The following is a 17,388-nucleotide window of genomic DNA, read 5'->3' as shown; positions in this document are numbered from 1 at the left end:
TGACGTGCCGTGGGACGCACCCCCTTAAGACCTTTCTGTAGTGCCCTCCTGGGTGCGGCCTTTGCATCTGTCCGCGCTGGCTTCCACACAAAACATTTCCTGTTGCTGCTTGTTTCACATTCTGCTCACTGGCATGCATTATATAGGAGTGTTGTGTTAATACCGTCGATTGAGTGCCATCCCTTTTGCATTACATACTTATAGGCAAACCTGCTCATTACCACCGAAGTAACTTAGGTGTCATATTCACCTTCCCATTACAATGTATAAAACTCTTATGTAAGGTGCGAAATCGACCTTCATTTATTCTGCCACCTTACAAAGGCTTACAGGCTGTCTGAGGACTAGGTTGTTTGAGATGGATTTATGTTTTCGGCTCGTCCGTTCCGAGGCCAGGAGTCGCGGTTTGAAGCTTTAAAAATATACGTGTTATAAAATGTTGCGTCGAAAATATGGATTTATGCAATTGAAATACGGAAAAATATAGACTACACTTTGAAATATGCAAAAATATGGGAAATGAAAGTTACATTTTCAGACTCCAAAGTCATGATTTATGTAGAAAACTGCTAAAGGAGTGAAAATTATTTAAAACGAAAATGTGTATTTACATATTAATCTGGGGCCCGCTAATGAATCATACACGACGCCTAGCAATATTACTGTGTGGTCGCGACTCCATGTAGTTATCAATCGTGGTTATTTTGGTTCGTTTCACTCCGCGCGCCCACGCTGAGTTAAAACTTTGCTCTAGAAATTATAGATACCGAGGGAGCATGAACGAATGAACGACTTTCAGATGTGAAATTGAGGCCCGAGTTGGCATTTACATAAAGAAGTAATAGAAATATAAAATCTTTGACACTCCGCCCCCCCCCCCCCCTCTCCAGACTTTCATGTGTTATTCTGAATTATTGCTACTTTTAATATGCATGCATGTCCAAGGGAACAGGCACTGCGACGACTCCAGCTGTTATGAATATGGAAAACCATCAGCTGTAGAATGGGATGACGCCAATGAAAATTCGTGCTGGACCGGGGCGCGAAACGGGAAGTCCCGCTTATCACCCGTCACGATTATTTGCCTATCCATGAGCAACGGACGGCCACACCCAAACTTTCATATGTCGTCAAGCATGTGACAGGAACATCCTGCAGTCGTACAGCCGTTATCTATATTCCCGTACATGTGAGACACTTTACGTGAAACTCGCTTGCCTAGTGTCGGCGGATAAATGCGATATTGCAGTGCCTGTGTTATTCCATGTTGCAATGGAATGTTTCTTTGGACATGCATGCATGCAAGCGTACACCGGGCAACTACTTTCAAGTAAAATGTCTCGCCTACACGGATATACAGGGTGGTCCACTGATCGTGACGGGGCCAAATATCTCACGAAATAAGCGTCAAACGAGGAAACTACAAAGATCGAAACTTGTCCTGCTTGAAGGGGGGAACCAGATGGCGCTATGGTTCGCCAGCTAGATGGCGCTGCCATAGGTCAAACGGATATCAACTGCGTTTTTTAAAACAGGAACCCACATTTTTATTACATATCCGTGTAGTACGTAAAGAAATAAAAATGTTTTAGTTGGACCACTTTTTTCGCTTTGTGACAGACGGCGCTGTTTTAGTTACAAACGTGTAAGTACATGGAATCACGTAACATTCCGCCAGTGTGGACGGTATTTGCTTCGTGATAATTACCCGTGTTAAAATGGACCGTTTACCAGTTGCGGAAAAGGTCGATATCGTGTTGATGTATGGCTACTGTGACCAAAATGCCCACCGGGCGTGTGCTATGTGTGCTGCCTGATATCCTGGACATCATCCAAGTGTCCGGACCGTTCGTCGGATAGTTACGTTATTTAAGGAAACAGGAAGTGTTCAGCCACATGTGAAACGTCAACGGCGACCTGCAGCAATCGATAATGCCCAAGCAAGTGTTTTAGCTGCTGTTGCGGCTAATCCGCACATCAGTAGCAGACAAATTGCACGAGAATCGGGAATCTCAAAAACGTCGGTGTTGAGAATCCTACATCAACATCGATTGCACCCTTACCATACTTATATGCATCAGGAAATGCATGGCGACTACATTGAACGTCGTATACAGTTCTTCCACTGGGCACAAGAGAAATTACGGGACGGTGACGCGTTCTATTCAGCGACGAAGCGTCATTCACCAACAGCGGTAACGTAAACCGGCATAATATGCACTACTGGGCAACGGAAAATCCACGATGGCTGCGACAAGTGGAACATCAGCGACCTTGGCGGGTTAATGTATGGTGTGGTATTACGGGAGGAAGGATAGCCGGCTGAAGTGACCGTGCGGTTCTAGGCGCTGCAGTCTAGAACCGCAAGACCGCTACGGTCGCAGGTTCGAATCCTGCCTCGGGCATGGATGCGTGTGATGTCCTTAGGTTAGTTAGGTTTAACTAGTTCTAAGTTCTAGGGGATTAATGACCTCAGAAGTTGAGTCCCATAGTGCTCAGAGCCATTTGAACCTTTTTTATTTATTTATTTATTTATTTTTTTGTTTTGAGGAAGGATAGTTGGCCCCCATTTTATCGATGGAAATATGTATGCTGATTTCCTGCGTAATGTTCTACCGATGTTACTTCAAGATGTGTCACTGCATGACAGAATGACGATGTACTTCCAACATGATGGATGTCCGGCACATAGCTCGCTTCCGATTGAAGCGGTATTGAGTAGCATATTTCATGACAGCTGGATTGGTCGTCGAACCACCATACCATGGCCCGCACATTCACCGGGTCTGACGTCCTCGGGTTTCTGTATGTGGGGGAAAGTTGAAGGATATTTGCTATCGTGACCCATAGACAACGCCCAACAACATGCGTCAGCGCATTGTCAATGCATGTGCGAACATTACGGAAGGCGAACTACTGGCTGCCGAAAGGAGTGTCGCTACACGTATTGCCAAATGTATTGAGGTTGACGGACATCATTTTGAGCATTTATTGCATTAGTGTAGTATTTACAGGTAATCACGCTGTAATAGCATGCGTTCTTAGAAATGATAAGTTCACAAAGGTACAGGTATCACATTAGAACAACCGAAATAAAATGTTCAAAAGTACCTACGTTCTGTAGTTTAATTTAAAAAACCTACCTGTTAGCAACTGTTCGTCTAAAATTGTGAGCCATATGTTTGTGACTATTACAGCGCCATCTATCACAAAGCGAAAAAAGTGGCCCAACTAAAACATTCGTATTTCTTTACGTACTACACGAATATGTAAAAAAAATGGGGGTTCCTATTAAAAAAAAAAAAAAGACGCAGTTGATATCCGTTTGACCTTTGGCAGCGCCATCTAGCGGGCCAACCATAGCGCCATCTGGTTTCCCCCTTCAAGCTAGACATGTTTCGTTCTCTGTAGTTTTTTTCGTTTGACGCTTATATCGTGAGATATTTGGCCCGGTCACGATCAATGGACCACCCTGTATACATAGTGGATGTACAAGTACAGGTTGTTGGCGGATGGTTGACGGGATATGGAAGTTAGGGTCTGGCTGTGCGTCTTGCATGGATAGCCAAATGAAAAGTCGAACACTCTCCATAAGCGGGTATTCCCGGTTCGGGTCGCGGTCCGGCATAAATTTCCACTGTCGTCATTCTGTTATACAACTGATGGTTGACCATACTCGCAATTGCGAATACACTTAATGTAATCCATGGGACGTTCATGGTAATAGTCACAATCTGCTGGGTTCCATCGGGAAATGTTGAGTTATTTACGAAATACCTATAGGCACTTCCTAAGTTTTTAACTCCTTAATAGAATAACGTACCCTCTTATTCGTTGTAAATTTCTATTCAAATGTCCACGAACAAATTATTCTACATTTATGCTGAAGTCTAGTGTCATTTCGTAGACATTAGCTCTCCCGGATACAGTTTATATGCAAATAAGCAGTGCTGTTATTGACAACATCCGTGATGACAAGTCGAGACTGCAAAAGCATTGTGTAAATACTGGCAGTTAAACTACAAGAATAACTAGTGGAAGCGGAACTGCGGGCTAATAAATGACAAACGGATTGCTTTATAATATTGGAAAGAAGTGCACAACCCGCTTGACGACTGTTCTGTAAAGTAACCTAAAGTTCCTAAGAAAAGCACTTAAAATATGGTTAATGAATTTCAGTACCTACAATTTTATTTTATTTGTATTTATTTATTTGTTCGTTCTTGCTAGTATTCGTGGAGATACGAACCGCCACAGCAACAAGCATTTTATTTTTCGTAGCAGAATTTCTCGATAAAGTGGAGTTCGTAATTATTGTAATCCTGATGAAACTGCTTGGCAAACCGCTCGTGTATGGAGGGGTCGAAACGAGGGACCGATTGCAAGCGATATCGATGGCGATTTCGCCAAAAATCAGTCGCTTGTCTGTTGCATCGATCCTTCGCATGCAATATCGCTGCAATCGTTCGCTCGCCTGGACTATGTAACACACAATCGGTTTGCCAAGCAATTTTAACCGGTATTACGAAAGCTGTAGTCTCGAGAAATGGAAAAGCATCTGCTGTGTTTCGCAGCGGTTGCAAGTAATCTCTGTATTCCCACGAATACTTGAAAAAAAAATTAAAAAAATAAATTATATTTTTATTTAGCTTGTTTTAAAACGCTTTTCATAGAAACAGTAGATTATTTTAGAGAATAAATTACTTCTTCTTTTACGGCGAGTACATTGTGTGGGTTTTGCTAGTATGCTAATACAATTAGTTTTTCGTTTATCACTCCTCAGCTCCTTTTTTCATCATTGGTCTTATAGTTTACCTTCAAGTAGTTGCAATAGACAATTTCTTTTGCAGTCTCGATGTATCTACAGTAATTTTGTCAACTGCCACTGCTGATTAAGTGTTATTAATTGTAGGAGGGGGATTTGATTATGTAAAACGACAAGCGACTTGAATATCGTTGTTTAGCAAATTTTCTCTGAACATTTAAATTAAAATAGCTACTTAATATTGCGCTACTTGTACTTCATTCTGTTTAAAAGTTAAAGACTTAAACAATACTACTATTGTTTCATAAACAAATAGAACTGGTCAGATGGGTCCAGCGTAACGTGACTACTACTACGGACTGCCCATAAAATCTGCTTGTACACCACAAGCTTCAAAATGCTAACTACGGCAGAATCATAGAATATATTTTGTATTACTTATTAATATAAATGGCAACGCCTGCCTCCACTTCACTTCTCATATTTGTTTGTGGTCCCTGCATAGCTATTGATTCCAGCATAAATTTCTTTCTCAACGCGGTTAAAGCGGAACGGAACAAAACTGCACATCCACGCCTAATAAATAGAGAATCGAGTGACAGCCATATTGCCTCCCGCAAGTTGCTGCCAACCATCCAGGCAGCCATATTGGAAGCACGATGCATCTGATTTCCTGGGCGACCAGCGACAGATCGCCACGATTCGACCACACACGTGCGATCTACGAAGCCATCGGTCGCCCATGCGACGGATGGCTTACGCCTTTGGAGAGGCGTTGGCTAAATTAGCGTTCTCTTTGGAACCTGGAACATGTCTAACTTACAACAAACCTTCTCCCTATTGTACGGCTGAAGATCCTTGTGTTCGGGAGTCACTAGGCCCAATTATCGCTTACCGTGTGGTTTTAACCTAGGTAGTTCGAAGAATATAAATATAACTGCCTAGTTAACTAGGTAGTCAATTTTTGTTGCTGCGATGAAATTTTTTTGATGTAATCTCGAAACGTGGGGCATGGCCCTTTTCCATCCATCGCCACTTTTTCTCAGCGAGGTGTGTGACGGTTAAGTGCAGCTCCACGTTTATGTAATAGTTAGAATCAGTTCCCATATCCAATCTAGGCGAAACATTGGTCCAACTTCAACTTTAATGTTATTCGGTCTGTGTGGATGGCAAGACCTTGCGATTTCTATGGTCTAGATACGCAGTGACTCATCCCTCAAGGAGAATATTGTTCTCGTCCCTATATATCAGTCTTGTTTCTGCCCTTGTGTAGGTTTTACGGGCTATAGAATGGTACTGAAATGTACCTGGTGATCAGTATACAAAGATCAGTTGTAAAAGGTCAGCTGATGGACAATGCGTTTGTTACGAGGGACGTCTTTGACCTCCAAAGCTCGGAACCGCACGAAACCATCCTTAGAATAGGCGATTGCTGCGCAGACATTGTCTCCACGAACGCGTGCGCGTTAATTACTCTCAAATATTTGGGGTTACACTCGTCTGGTATGGGACGTTCCCGGGGGTCCACTGGGAACCCAACCGCACAATAACCCTGGGTTCGGTGTGGGGCGGCGGTAGGGTGAGTGGACTGCTGTGGCGTGTTGTGGGGTTGTGTACCACTGAGGGCTACAGCGGAGATGAAGTCTCTCCGTCGTTTCTAGGTCCCAGGTTCAATACACAACAAGGTATCAATATGAAGGGAGGGAAGTAATAAGTAATTCAATGACGTCAGTGCAACATTACATTGTCAGTCAACATCGCTAGAACCCTCTGCTTAAAGTAATTATAATAGCGCAAAACACACATATCCTACACACCTGATACTGATTGTATTAGTCCTCATAGTGCAGATGCAGGATTTCAACGAAGCGGTTGAAACAAAGTGGGAAAGAACAATCTGCACATCTCACAAAAGCACGTTTTTACATCCAGAATTACTTTCGCGCTCAGGCAGTCCAATATCGAAAGCCACAGTAATTACATTTTCAAATGACGATATGGGTATTACATTCCCCTGTCATAACATGCCCATCACCAAGTATATTGCAACCAGGGCGTATACTTTAGTGCAGAAAATTGATGGTAAACCACAGGTAAAGTCTGATGAAGAAATAACTATCATTTAGCTTCACTTTCGGTTTGGCTCAAGGTAGTCTTACAAAATTAGCAATCGTTATGATACAGAGCTTATACTGCCAGAAGAATTAAACATCAAGGGGTCAGCAATATTTTGTTGTTTTCGGTGGCATTGTCTTCAGCATAACACCTTTGAGAGGAAAACATGTATCTAGAAATCTATGATCTGTATCACCTGACTAGGAATCACTTAGCAACAGGCTCTTTTCCACTTGTCACATGTTCGCAAAGGACTGAAGAAACCCAATCAGCTGTCTGGCTGTGGGTAGAGCTATGTACAAACTGCAAAACACTTGCTACAATTTTCTCTTCTTTGTGAGATAGCGCTGATAATGAAGTCATTTCACAACGGAATTGATTCTGGTCACTCTTCCAAACGTTTCCCTTCTCCATACCCTGCTCGGTCGTAAACACATCACTTCCTCCACAAACTGTTGCGCCTTCTAACGTATACTATTATCATATTCTGTGTCCTTACGTGTGACAAATGTAGTAATATGCCTAGGTGAATAGCCATATTCAGCCTTAAGATCGTCGACAAAAGAAATCGAAGCTTGAAATTGGCCAAGCCAGTTATTTAGACGCTTCTAGTGCCAGCGTTTGCAGATGTCAGTAGTGAACTGTAGCTCCATACGACCTTGCTCTATCAAATTGCGATATTAGATACCCTGTTACAGTTTTGTAATTGCGACAGTATGTGTTCTTGTAAACGAGTTCTTACTCGCCTTTTGCTACACACATAATTTAGCATTAATCTGCAATTTGATTCACTTTTAATGCACTTACAGCGCCTCATTAGTTTGCTAAAGGAACTGAAGCCACGGTTGTAATAGTCTTCATAAATGTTCTCCAGTACGCTGTCATCAGTATCTTCTAATACACTGGGCCTCGACTGTTTGGGTGGAGATAGTTCGTATTCATTCTGATTGGATTGTTCTTGTTGCTCTGGAGTCACCTTTGGGTCAAGGTACTTCCTGTCCTTCAAAATCAGTTTACCTATCCAGCGTAACGTCATGTATTTCTGTCTCATCCCCATTATATTTCTGAATTATTATATGATACATCCGCGAATTCTCTATTCTTGATCCCCTCTTCATTTCCATATTTAACACGTTGTAACATTGTCCCTAATATTTGGACCTTATTCGTAGGATTATTTCTCTTTATGATATGCTGTACACAGTTTACACAGTAAACCGTATGCGAACACTCCAAGAAACACATTAGTGCAGCTACAACGTGCTACAACATCATGGCGCTAGTAGACAAGGGCGGAGCTGTGTATGTTGTTTTTATGATCGAGTGTGCGGTTCCGATCGTTCGAGCTCAAAGACGTCCCTTGTTAGCTGAATTTGTAGCGCACCTATTGCATTTACTGGTTCCTGTGTTATTCAGTTTTATAATAAATGTTTGTGAATTTTCAGATCTCTCTATTATAGATAATTGTATGTTTGATAGTGCGCCCGCAGCTGTTAACAGCAAGCATTAGCCGCTGCGCGAATGTTAAAACATACATATACAAAGGTCAGAGCCGGCGATTGTAATTTTCATGATAATAACTATCCTGTTCCTTTCATGATACCCATATATTTTCGTTTATTCATCATAAACCATTCCTTTTGTGTATTTTCCGGTACAAAAATACAAATTATACGCGCTCTACGCACGTATTTTTAGCTATCAGGTGAATAGGTTGCAGTATTGAAGACGCAGCTGGAGAATAGAATTGCAGTCAGATGAAAATCATTCCACATGCGTGAATTCTATTGTGTCCACTGTGGATATATCATTACAAGGTCTTAAATGTACATGTTCACAAAATTAAAATCAATATTTGAGTCACTATGCGGATGAATTTACTGTGGGATGTTGAGATAAGTGTTATGTGGGTTCATGTCAACCATTAAACTGTCGAATCACATAAATGTGATCACTTGACAAAAGCCAGAATAAGCACCCTCTGCAGCGCCGACCGTTGGGCGACCTCCAGCAAGAGACTCAGTGATGTCCTTGTTGGTACCGATAGGAATGTGGAGACGTTAATGATTGGCAACCAGTGCTGTACAATCGCAATAGTCATGAGATGTTCAATTGTTTCTTTTATTAGAACATGTCACGCGTTTCGGGATTACACCCATCTTCAGACATTACAAACTTCAACTCCTTCCTAACCAACCAGGCGTACAGCCTTGACAACTCAAAGAAAGTGTCAAATAACATATGACTATAACTGCGACGAGCAGTCTTGAAGCAGAGCGTATACTGTGGGGTGTTATGTGGTTATTCTGGCTTTTGACAAGTGATCACATTTATGTGATTGCACAGTTTAATTGCTGACATCAGCCCACAGAACACTTATCCCAACATCCTACAGTATACGCTCTGCTTCAAGACTGCTTGTCGCAGTTACAGTCATATGTTATGCGACACTTTCTTTGAATTATCAAGGCTGTACGCCTGGTTGGTTTGGAAGGAGTTGAAGTTTGTGATGTCTGAAGATGGGTGTAATCCCGAAACGCGTTACATGTTCTAATAAAAGAGACAATTGAACATCTCATGACTTTATTGTGATTGATTGATTGTTTGATTTTAACAGGAGAGCTAAAACAGCTTAGGTCTACCCCGCCACTGCCTGCACCGAAACTAGGTTTATTGTACGGTATCGCTCCCTGTATATGTAAGTAAGCCAACCAGTGCCCTTAAATAGTGCAAGGAGTCCCTCTACCAGTTTTTTGTGAGACACAATTTCTTCAGATCTAATTGTCCCGAAGATTCTGTATCTTTTACTCTCCAATGCCATGCATTCAAAGATTAGGTGTGAAGCAGTTTCTTCACCCTCATCACAGATCCTACTTTTAGGGTCCTCTTCCATTATACCCATTGTGTGTAGGTGCTTTTTGAAGTTCCCATGGCCGGTCATCAGTCCAGTTTGATCTCTTTCCTGTTCAATTCCAGGATTACAGAGCTTCTTTTAAAACATGGCTTGCGCATCATTACCTTACCAAGCTTTGGTTTATGGACCTTGGTCCAATATCCTACGTGCTGTTTCCTAAGCCAGTTCCGTAGTTTTAATTTTATCATAGCCTTGGTGATTGTCAAGACAGGCTCGGGTCCAATGAATGGAGTTGTTGCCCCCATCCTAGCCAATCTATCGGCGTGTTCATTGCCACAGATCTCTGAGTGGCCAGGGACCTACACTAGGTACACCCTATTGCTTCCCCCTAGCTCCACCAGAGCCCTGTGGCATTCTGCAACAATCTTAAATCTTGTTGCAGGAGCTGCCAATGATTTCAGGTCTGCCTGGCTGTCTGACTAGATATAGATGCTACGGTGATTGTGGCACCTACTCATATTCTCCTCCACACATGCCCTCCGCCACACACCGTCAGGTGGCTTGCGGAGTATGGATGTAGATGTAGATGTAGATTGCTGTAATTTCGGCTTGGAATACAGAGGCCAGTTTCCCTAGAGAGATGCTGCTCTCCAGTCATGGCTGAAGCCCGTACCACCCTGCCCCGACGCCCTGATCTGTTTTCGAACCATCGGTGAACCAAACGATGTTCCCTATACGGTGTCGAACTGTTTTCTCCCACTGCTCCCTACTTCCAATTATTATGTTGTAAGGCTTGTCGAAGCATTTCGGAGTTATTATATAGTCGGCGGGCATTTCCCAAGCCATACCTATACTTACCTCACTCACTATGTTAGTGTGTGATTCTGGATATCCGAATGAGACCCAGTTTTGGACAGTTTTAAGTCTGTATGCCCCAGAGACTGCCTCCATCTTAACCCAAAGGTGAAGTGGAGGCATATGCAGCATGGCTTCCGTTCCAACGGTTGGTGTGCTGCTAATTCCGCCAGTTATGGCTAAGCAGGCCAATCTCTGCACCTTTGGCAGCAACCCGCTGTTCTGCGTTCTTTAACCACACTACGGCCCCATAGGAAATCCTAGGTCTAACCACTGTGGTGTATATCCAGTGCATACCCGTGGGGCTTAGGTCCCAGTTTCTGCCACAAGCCCCCATATTATTGTGATTGTACTGCATTGGTTGCCAGTTATTAATATAAAAATGGTCGCAGGCCTAAGACGGGATTTTATGTCCTGTATATCGTGTGGAGCCGTGCCGACTCTAGTGCGGCGACCAGCTGCGCTAGGTTTCTCGGTTGAGCATCTATCAGCCCGATCGCGGCGATCCCACATATCATCGATTTTAAAACTAGGGAGTCTGGTGGCCAGGAGGGTACAGTAAATTCATCCTGGTGCGCTAACCTACTCTGAGAGCTGTGTGATATATTGCATTGTTCTCTGGCAGATGCCATCGTGCTGAGGAAAAACAAACTACATGTATGGGTGGAAATGGTCGACAAGGGTACGTGCATACTTGTGTCCATCCACCGTGCCTTCCAGAAGGACGAGATCACTAAGAGAATACCACGAAAACATTTCCCAGACCATAACGCTACCTCCTCCGCCCTGGACGCTTTCGACGTTTGCAGTACTGTATTTGCTTTCAGTCCGACGGAGAATGACACCAGTTCATCTGGAAAGCCCACCAGTCGCCTTTCATTGGACGTCCAGTAGCGATATGGGAGTACAGTTCCAGCTTTTGGAAGCGTCGAAAGGATCCAGGGCGGAGGAGATAGCGTTATGTTCTAGGAAATACACTACTGGCTATTAAAATTGCTACACCACGAACATGACGTGCTACAGACGCGAAATTTAACCGACAGGAAGAAGGTGCTGTGATATGCAAATGACTAGCTTTTCAGAGCATTCACACAAGGTTGGCGCCGGTGGAGACATCTACAACGTGCTGACATGAGGAAAGTTTCCAACCCATTTCTCATAAACAGCAGTTGACCGGCGTTTCCTGGTGAAACGTTGTTGTGATGCCTCGTGTAAGGAGAAGAAATGCGTGCCATCATCTTTGATAAAGATCGGATTGTAGCCTATCGCGATTGCGGTTTATCGCATCGCGACATTGCTGCTCGCGTTGGTCGAGATCCAGTGACTGTTAACAGAATATGGAACGGTCGGTTCAGGAGGGTAATACTCAACGCCGTTCTGGATCCCAACGGCTTCGTATCACTAGCAGTGGAGATGACAGGAATCTTATCCGCATGGCTGTAACGGATCGTGCAGCCACGTGTCGATCCCTGAGTCAATAGATGGGGACGTTTGCAAGACAACAACCATCTGCACGAACAGTTCGACGACGTTTGCAGCAGCACGGACTATCAGCTCGGGGACCATGGCTGCGGTTACCCTTGACGCTGCATCACAGACAGGAGCCCCTGCGATGATGTACTCAACGATGAACCTGGGTGCACGAATGGCAAAACGTCATTGTTTCGGATGAATCCAGGTTCTGTTTACAGCATCATGATGGTCGCATCCGTGTTTGGCGACATCGCGGTGAACGCACATTGGAAGCGTGTATTCGTCATCGCCATACTAGCGTATCACTCGGCGTGATGGTATGGGGTGCCATTGGTTACACGTCTCGGTCACCTCTCGTTGGCATTGGCGGCACTTTGAACAGTGGACGTTACATTTCAGATGTGTTACGACCCGTGGCTCTACCATTCATTCGATCCCTGCGAAACCCTACATTTCAGCAGGATAATGCACGACCGCATGTTGTAGGTCCTGTAAGGGCCTTTCTGGATACACAAAATGTTCGACTGCTGCCCTGTCCAGCACATTCTCCAGATCTCTCACCAATAGAAAACGTCTGGTCAATGGTGGCCGACCAACTGGCTCGTCATAATATGCCAGCCACTACTCTTGATGAACTGTGGTATCGTGTTGAAGCTGCATGGACAGCTGTACCTGTACAGGCCATCCAAGCTCTGTTTGACTCAATGCCCAGGCGTATGAAGGCCATTATTACGGCCAGAGGTGGTTGTTCAGGATCTATGCACCCAAATTTCGTGAAAATGCAATCACATGTCAGTTCTGGTATAATATATTTGTCCAATGAATACCCGTTTATCATCTGCTTTTCTTCTTGGTGTAGCAATTTTAATGGCCAGTAGTGTATTTTCGTGGCATTCCCTTGGTGATCCAGTCCTTCTGGAAGGCACAGCGGATCAACACATGTATATTGCACGTATCCTTGCGGACGTCTGCTGAACGATCGTTGAAGAGCCAGTGTTGGTAGTCCCATGATTCATCTGGACTTTCAGTTACTCAACAGGTGAACGCCTCTTCGTCCGTACATATTTCCGCAGCCGTCGTTGACGCCTTTCATCTGTGGCCCGTGGTGGGCCGGTTTTGGATAGCGTAATTTTGGCATGCACGGTATACTTTAACCACGGTGGCATGCGAACAGTTTTCCGACTTAGCCACTTGGGAAATGCTTCCATAGCTCCTTCTGTGCTGTGTGACAAAGACCACGTCGTGTTCTACGTTGCCTCGACATGCTTTGTATACCCTCCACTGCTAGTGCTGCCACTAGCCGCCTGTGAGTTGTTATCGCACGTTGGCGTCGAACATAGGCGGTGGTCAGCTTAATGTGACTGGACTCTGTATGTTCATATAATACCGAATAAGCTTGTTAGTTACAATTTACCACTGTTGCCAGATTTACACGCTTTTACAATTTTTCTGAGGAGTGTTACATGTAACAGATTGTGAAACCATTCAATTTCTTCAAGATTGTGCATTGTTGTTGATTTCTGTGAGCTGCAGTTTCACCAGGCATGTCCATACTGCGATCTGTAGTCTTCTGGTGAATCTCTGGTTGGTTGATTTTGAGGAAGGGACAAAACAGGATTAGGGAAGGATCCAGAAGGAAATCGGCCGTGCCCTTTGAAAGGAACCATCCCCACATTTGCCCGAAGTTATTTAGCGAAATCACGGAATACCTAAAGCAGGATGGCCGGACGAGTGATAGAACCGTCATCCTACCGAATGCGAGACCAGTGTGCTAAACACTGCGCCACCTCGGTCGTGGATCTGTGCTGCTCACCCACCACTACTTACACCATTCGATGTTACCTCGTGTTCACGCCACTGCTGGCGCAAGTTTGTCTGAACAGTAAATAAATATGATTGAGACTGTATTTACAATTAAGATTTAGTACCGCGAAGAAGAACCACGTGACTCCTGCGCCGAATGAGAAGGACGGTAGACGTGCCGTAGCTTCATCAAGAGACTTCTGTAGTGTTCTCTTGGGACGGTCTGCCCGTCGCGTAAACATGGGCCGTAAAATGCATTTCTTAAAAGCTGTGAGTACTTGATCATCTTCACTACAGTGAAACACATCTCTTCATCGAACAAGTGCTCATAGCTCGTAAGGGATGCACTTCAGAGCCCTTGTTTATTGGATATTTCTCCTATTGTTTTGGTCCACACTACCTCCTCGCAAAATATGAAAATCTAAGAGCTTGCCCTAGAAGACATGTGTTTCACATTATCGAAGATGAGCAACTGCTTATCGTATGCATTTTAGAGTCCATGTTTACTATGCATTTTTCTCTTATTTTTACCATACTACCACCTCGGACAGTTTGTCGGTGGTTTTCTTGTTCACCCTTCATAAGTGGAATGAGGGAGGATAATGTAAAGAAGTCATGGGCTATAAATGGGTAAGTCCACTTGTAACACTACAGCCCAGTACGTCACGTATTTTCCACCTGCTTGATTTCATGAATTTGAAACAATTTTTGTAACTATATGTGTTTATGCATTCTGTCAGGAAAAGGTGTTTATGAAAACCTAATGTGTGCTAAAAGAATGAATAAGAAATATATATGTCGGATCGTTGTGCTAAACACGCTGGCAATCTCAGGGAAATTTATATTGTACGAAACACAAAGAACATCTCTTTCATATAACAATAAAACCGTTAGCGAGAGGGCGCGCAGTCGTAGAGGTGAGGGCAGAGACCGAGTTGCGAAGCATCTGTGGCGTAGCACAATCGCCTGTGTTGGGCGCAGAAGCTAAATAGAGATTGTGACGCAAATGGTGTTATAATACGTGCAAGACAAAATATAGGTGAGCGAGCGCGTGTATGGCCCAATACATAGCCAAAAGAGGATTTTTGAATTACTCAAGAATACTGTGTGACCCAAATTTATTCAGGTTGATTGCGCTATTCAAGAAGAGCCTATTGCCAATAATGAATTTAATAATTAACATTACATCGCAAATATTTCTTCATTTTACTTTTCACTCCAGCCCATACGTAATACGCCCAACCGTTACATTCCTACACTGAATAGTGCCTTCTTGTCTCTCTTCCTTACACGGTTGACATAACCAATTCACTTTGTCCTTTAGTTTTTTTGTTCTTGCTAAAGTTTTCGTCAGTCTGTCTCTTTTTTATAGGTTTGTTCACAGGTTTCGTTTTTTATTTGCCTTTTCTCCGGCTTTTGTTTCCTTTCTTTAAGAACTTGATGTTGACCCCGTTCTTGGTTTAGATCGTTTATTATTTCTTTTGATAACTGTTGTTATACACGGTACAGGACATAAAGTGTCCAAGTAAGGCTTCATTTACTTACGACAACAGTTGCAATATTGTTTTCGGTCCACATTGTTGAGACATTGTAGAAGGTCGAAACCGACCATTGAGTGTTGTTGCAACTTAAGGTGCCCTACAGATTTTCGCGTTTTCGCTTCAGTTCCGTCGGCACATTCTTGGTCCGACTGATCAACAACTTGTGCAGTAGCAGCGGCAAAGTCCTCCTCTTTGACAGCGTTTCTATAATGTGGCTGAAGCCTGTTGCCTTAAAGCCGTTTAGTGCTGTATCCATACAAACTGATCTGAATTATACATTATCCAGGAATTCTGTAATGTTAGCTTTTTTTAAAAAAAACACAGCATTTCAACGTAGCCAGGAAGATACCGCTTCGTTGTAGTTGTTTTTTTCTGTTATAAAGAACGGTCTGTTCAATGACTGCACACGATGAAACGTGTGATCGTGTGAGCGAGATGTAAGGGCATGGTTAAGCCATAAACACGAGTCACCTACATTGCCTGAAAATTTTTGATGTGTGTGCTGTGTCCATCCAGTAAAACTTTCGTACATTTTATTAAATGTTCTAGCCCTTGGCAAGAACAGATCTGATGTTCTCCATCCATATGTCGAGCGTATGGTGGAGCTCTACTTCTTAAGACGTCATGCATTCTTCTGTTCTTAAATATTAGCATAGGAGGTATGAATGTGTCTCTTGCATTCATTGCCCATACGCGTGTCGCTGGAAGGCCCCCATTCCCCACCTGTAATTGCTCCCACTTGGTGTTCACATTTTCGGGCGTTTACTTTAAACTGTTGGTGAATTGTGGATAACGCGGTTTCAACCAGGTTATATATTTGGTGAACAGAATACTTGATTTCCTCATATTTATCAAAAAACTAATTAACACGCTTTCCATTAAACCCTTTCCTTCTGGGCCAATATTGTTTAAGGAACTCGCAAGGAGAAAGGTGGATATATTTCGTAAACCTGTTTTTCTTTATCGAAGGAATGCAGTAGATGATACTTCTCAGAAAGTTGGTAGGCAAGTTTCTTAAATTCAGTAATAGTTACTTATAGAAACTTGATTGTAAATTAATTATAGGTTATGCTAATTCGTCTTCCAACTTCGCTGTCACATCATTACATCTTCCAAATATTGAAGCTTTATTTCAACTCTTCAGATTATGACGCACTGTAGGGTTTAGTATATTATATCTTCTACATGCTCCGTTACATCCAGTTTCATTATTCCGTTCTTTCGGTAAAGGTTCGTCCGTATCGTCTTGATTTAATTTACTGTGCACTTTGTGATATCGATCAATTGAAATAAACAATATCTAGTTAATATTTAATTTCCATCAATGTATAAGTCGTACAGTACGATAAGGAATTCTGCACAGGTATGACTTAGGCAGTGAGTACTGTACCGTGTCAAACCAGTATTACCTCGAAGTTTACCGCAACATTTTGGGACATCTTATATATACAGAGTGTTTCCGTAAGAGCGTTCAAAAATGTAACAGTATGGAGAAGTTGCTCCACTGAACAATTTGAGGTAGGGAACGTGAGGTCGGAAAAGCCAGCTTAAGGAGACAATGGGAATAAAGTAACATTACTGTGTACTTTTTTATTTACGTTAGTTACAGTTAAGGGCAAATACAATTACTGACACAGTGAACGTACCATTTTTAAGTATCTTACAAAATGTACTGAAACTGACGGCCATCAACATCAATCAAAAACATGACATCGGCGAACAAGATTTTTACGTACCCTGACAAATATCCCTGGTGTGTTTCGAATCACATCATAGACAGCTACAATTCCAGCAACTAATTACATCTCCGTATCCACTGGCGTCTCGTACACTAGGATTCAGGTCAGGTGACCTCGCAGGCCATGGAATAGGACCTCCTCTTCCAATTCAGCGACCAGGAAATGCAGCATTGAGATGGTTGCCGACATCCACACTGAAGTGAGGCGGTGCATCGTCATGTTGCATCAAAATCTCCTCACGAA

This window comes from Schistocerca piceifrons, chromosome 7 (assembly GCF_021461385.2).
Source record: "Schistocerca piceifrons isolate TAMUIC-IGC-003096 chromosome 7, iqSchPice1.1, whole genome shotgun sequence".
NCBI lineage: Eukaryota > Metazoa > Arthropoda > Insecta > Orthoptera > Acrididae > Schistocerca > Schistocerca piceifrons.
This window is presented reverse-complemented; position numbering follows the sequence as displayed.